This window comes from Epinephelus lanceolatus, chromosome 11 (assembly GCF_041903045.1).
Source record: "Epinephelus lanceolatus isolate andai-2023 chromosome 11, ASM4190304v1, whole genome shotgun sequence".
Taxonomy (NCBI): Eukaryota; Metazoa; Chordata; class Actinopteri; order Perciformes; family Serranidae; genus Epinephelus; species Epinephelus lanceolatus.
In genome coordinates, this window is record NC_135744.1 from 32,143,098 (window position 1) to 32,148,650 (window position 5,553).

Consider the following 5,553-nt stretch of genomic DNA (forward strand, 5'->3'; position numbering starts at 1 on the left):
TACGTACCTCCACAATCACGCTTCACCGCAGCGTTGCCAAGTGACGCGTCTCCATGGCAACAGGACGCACGTTCTCAGAGAGGAGAAACATGAAGGTTCACAGCCTCTCTCTTTTGTTTTTTAAGTTTTACAAACCACTGAGGGTGTTTTCTTTTTAGAATAAAACTATATTTGTTCCGGTAAACACACACAAAACGTTGCGCATGTTCTGATTAATTATCTAGGCAAAATTTAAGTATATCCTAATTGATTTAAATTCAGAATCAACGTTTAGAGACGAATAAACGACATTAATTTACTGGAAAACCCGTTCCTAACGACAAGTTAGTCAGTATTGTCTGCACGCTTAGGTAATAAACCAATCACCATGGGTTAGGTAGCTTTATTCTAAGGCTTGGAGACAGTAGCAGCTTGTTTATATCCATTATGACTTGCAATTTCAGTACATTGCGTATCAACGTCACTCCATTCCCCATATTAAATTGCAAAGATATGACCCCGACGTGATTTGAACACGCAACCTTCTGATCTGGAGTCAGACGCGCTACCGTTGCGCCACGAGGTCCTGGTGGCTTGCACAGTTTCACAGTCGGAATAGCCATATATGGGGTGATTATCAAGGACTGATGTGATTGTATGTTGGTGAAGATTCTCAGTCATCCAGATCATGGTGATATTCAGTACTGTATCACAGGCAACTGGACTTGCTTGAGTTTCTTGAAGACGTTTCACCTCTCATCCAGTTGCCTACAATAATGCACTTATAACCACTTGATTAAATATACAATCATGATCAATGAGCTATATAAGAATGAGCTACTGGCCAAGTGTGTGTATGCACATGTAGGCTACACACTCCAGTTAGTCAGTGCTCAAAAATAAAAAGGTATATTTTTTAATTTCTACTTTTCTAAATGATCACACTAAATCACTGAGTTGTAGAAACTCATCTCTATTGTACTAATAAGGTAGTATTGCTATTAGTCGCTGGCTCAAACATTTATAACATTACTTTTGTACTTATTATGACCCATTAAATATTTTATTTCTACAAAATGTTGCCCATTGTAGTTCTATCTTTTGTAATTTAAAGTCTCATAGAAGAGTCTCATTCTTTGCCATACTTTTTTTTTGGTTGTCTTGTTAGTGAGCTTAATCCTGCTCTGTTGCCAGCAACTGGGGCTAAATGATAAGTGATCCTAAGTTCATCTACTTCTGAGACAGTTTAACAAACACTGAAGCCCTCTGCTGGACACTAAACAAACTTGATAAATGCAAACAGAAAACTTTAACTGCAAAGCTTCCTGTCGTCACTGTGAAATTAAATCTTAATACAAGCAAGCACACATGACCGTATGAAACCAGAGCAGTGTGAGACCTGTTGGTCTAAACTATTTTAAGCCCTTGGATACATTTGGGCAGTGGTCATTCAGCCGTTAATGTGTTACTTTGAGTAAGCTGGACAGAGTAGCTGGCTGGCCTTTAGCTGAAGCCACATTATAAAGAAACAAGAGACTGACTGTGTAAATGTAAAAGATTCCACAGCTTCTTTTTATGTGACACTTAATTTTATTCTCATAAAACTGACATCAGAGTGAATCATTTGAAGTCTGCAAAGGTTTACAGTGAGACTAAGAGACTTACAAAAGAACAACATTACAACAACATTAACATTCATATGGAGTCGTGTTTCTCACCTGATGAATTAAAGTCTAACGTTTGCTCTCGTTTTTGCACTATACGGGCTCCCTGTGGGACATATCTGGCTCACTAGCTGCTAGCTGCTCCTTTATGTCCACCAGCTAGTTGCCTTTGCAGGTCATGTACAGTGAGTTTTTAGGGCTTTTTCACTGAAATCAGCTGCCTGCTGCAGCCAAAAATGACCCAATACTGCAAGAGCAGCGAGACTAAACCAAAACAGAAAAGTATCTGAGCCAGAAAATCAACAAAAGCTGAAACTCACTATGAAACATGTACAACTGAGGACAAGTGAAGTGTCGGATGATAATTCTCTGAGGTTGTGACGAGTGACCATTTCTGAGTACAAGTAGTCATGCCATCCATGTGAATACCAAAATATTGATTATAGCAGCTTTAATGGCTGTTTCATTTCCTCAATTTTAGAAAGGTTAGCTAAATCTTGAACAGCTGATGGACTTTTTAAGAATACTTCACCCCACAAAATGAACATTTGCTTATCAATTCATGCAGTGTCACCTTAAATTTTGCTTCTTTCATATGCCTCAACGCTATGCAGCAGACATATGGATTTATCCTTGTAGGCTCAAGACTTCTCAAACACATGCATTAGCACTTCGCTATTTAAAACTGAATTTAAAGTGAAACTGGTCCACTTTTGTTGTTTTTTTTTGGTTTTTTTTTACAAAAATGCATGTTGTTTTGTGGGTGATGTAGTCCTTTAATCTCCTGAAAGTGTTCTTATTACCATTAGTGATAGTAGTAGTATAAGTAGTATTTCCTGTATTTAATTCTGTATCAAGAGAAAAAAAAACATTCATGCACTGATTTGTTTAAGTGGGAAAAAAGTTGCGTGCTAATGTGTTTCACTGATGTCCAAGAAACTTGATACTATTTATGAAACCATGTTCTTTTAAATTGCTGCACGGGGAATTTACATGTCACCTCTGACAACATCCACAGTGCGCAGCCTGGTATTTCCCAGGGAGTTTCCACCCTATTCCTGTTCCATAGAATCCAGTCCGCCACTGGTTCCTCTGCACTCCTCAGTTCCTCAGTCACATGCATGTACACACAGAAACACACACACACACACACACACACACACACACACACACACAAGTTAATTGATATGACTCTTTGAAGCACAATCCCTTTTAAAATATAAAACACAACTTATCCTTTCTAATAATTACTTGGGGACTAAATTTGGATGCTATGCTCTGTCTGCTATTAAAACATACACCCACTAGTGCTAAGAATAGTCTCAAACTCTGAGCTCAAACAAGTCTGTCCTGCTTCTGCATTCCCCCCCCACATATCTGAGCACTTCCAGTAAGAACTACAGGAAGAAAGAAGATAAATCATAACGCTGAGTCAGAGAGCACACGTAACATTTATTTATGCAGTACCCTATAGTGACAAAGTTCACAGAGACACAGGCATTATATAGGTGTTTTTTAAAAGAAAGAAGTTGTCTGTCAGGGTATCACAAAAACAAAAACACATTTACACTTGTTTAATTTTCACACAACCTTTGACCCACAATCCAGTCTTTATGGGAGTGTGGGAAAATGTGACATGCATACTTCTCCATCTGGTGCAGACATCATTACACCAACAGATCTTGAGTGGCAGTAAGTGCCTAAAGTGTCAGGGCCCCCTGGCCTTCACTTGCCAAATGTCATTTAAATCAACATGTACTGTCCAAATGACCTCAAAGAAACAAACAAACAAAAAAAACCCACAAAGAGATGCAAGGGAACTGCAAAGAGACGAAATAGCTACAAAAATGGGCAAACCAACCCAGCCTCTCACTCTGAAGTTGTCAAAAGCTGGCACCTGTAAGTGTATTTTCAAGGAAGACAATGTATGTGACAGGCAGAACTTGAAACGGCGTCCCAGAACGTCAACAACCAACGCACCCAGGGTACCTTGCACATCATATCTAGATATGGAAATTCCATAACCAAATGTCAGAGTGAGAAGTATTAGCAAAACAACCACAACAAACACACAATGACTACAAAGCGCAACACATTCTCACCCCGACCTCGTTACATATTGACGTTCGGTCATGGACTTTCCACATCAGAAAAGACATGAAAGGTACACTGGATGCGTTGGTTGTTGATGTTCTGGGATGCCGTGTCAAGTTCTGCCTGTTAAATGCATTGTCTTCTTTCAAAATAGGGGAGACCGGGGATGGTTGTAACAAAGGGATAGTTGTAACACTCTCAGTTTGGCCAATTAACTCTTCGAAAGTGTTTACTGTTCAACTGTTAAAATGCTGTTCAAACGTCAACCTCATTCAGGCTACAACACACACACACACACAGGTTAATACTTTATTATTCTTGATTTTATTTTATGTTATATATTTTTATTTATTTTATTGTACTTATTTTTGTATTTATGTTATACATTTCTGTTTATTTTAATATCATAATTATTGTATTCTTACAAGTTTATTGTTCCTTCTTTATTATTCAATGAAGTGCTTGAATACATTTAGCCTATTGTGAATTTTTTTTTAAGCACAATAATTTAATTGTTACATCCATCCCCCAGCTAGTGTTACAACTCACCCCGGTACTGGGGTACGTTGTAACAATATACCTCTTTGTATTTGACATTAATTTCCATAATCTGTGATGGTGTAGTAGAGGTCAAAGTGTGTGTTACTTATAGCAGACAAATATGGGTACCACGTATCAAAATTTAAGAGCTCTAACAAAAAAACCCACTGAGTTACACTTGCTCAAACAAAAAGTGTTACAATCATCCCCGGTCTCCCCTCCACTTCAGTTTTCACAGGAAATTTACTGTTTACATACAGTCTCTTTCAAAATAAATGCACTACATCGGTACAACAACGTGAATCTTTGTTTCTTTTTCCTTCAACATCAAAAACACGTGGTTAACTTCAGACAATGAAAGCACACGGTTGAGTTTAGGAATAGGCTTTATAATCTTACGGGACGCGAACACCACTCTCTCAGGTGGAAGTCAGTGGTTGTTGGACCCATCCACCACCCCTGCCACCCTTCCTCCTTGGAGTTTTGCCACCTTAACTTTCATTCTTATCCCACTGTGTCTCCCCCTGAGGCCGCCAAGCACCATTCAACCACAACAGCAACCGACCGCGTATCATGCCAACATTAGAGGATGGCTTTTTTCGTCAGTGTCTGACCCTGCAAGTCACTGCTCAACTGCCAGATTCTGACGATTTTGGAGTGAGACTGGGTTGCAAAGTGACATAAAACCACAAAAAGATGTATAATGACTACAGAGAGATGCAAAACCACCACAAAGTCTGTGTGTGTTCCACCTGTGTCGGAGAAGTGATGGGGTCCTTTGTTTATCTGTGCCCAGGGGTCCATTGTCTCATAGTCCGCCCATGCTTAAATGGTGAAGCAGGTTACTGAGTCACAAATTCCAAGTATAATTTATTCTTTGGGCCGAATTAGTACCTAAAATAAGTGAATGTTTTTGTGACCTTAACCAAGTATTTTACTGATGAGCTCATAACAAAAGATTCCCAAATATTACACAGCAGGCTGTGAAAATAGTGAAGGGCACATTTTTGGAGGCAATAAGCTACTCATACCAAACAACACTGTGAGTGATACAATGAACTGTCTGTCCTTTATTTTCAATACTGATCATACATAATGTTGCCTATTAGTGTTTTAATGATGAGCACTGATTCATAATGACTTCCACCTCCACCAATGCCTAAAAAGGACGTTGTGGCTGAATCAGAAAGATATGAAGGTTATCAGCTTGCAATGGAGTAAAAATGGAGTAACTGACATTTCCACAGACACAACGTCCATATCCATGAGACTGGTT

At 39.0% G+C, this 5,553-nt stretch overlaps 1 non-coding gene across 1 annotated transcript; it reads right to left on the reverse strand.

Moving 5' to 3' along the window:
• Window positions 1-493: 493 nt before the first annotated feature.
• trnaw-cca (transfer RNA tryptophan (anticodon CCA)) lies at window positions 494-565 on the reverse strand. Its single transcript has one exon. It is a non-coding gene; the product is annotated as a tRNA-Trp (tRNA).
• Between the last annotated feature and the right edge of the window lie 4,988 nt (window positions 566-5,553).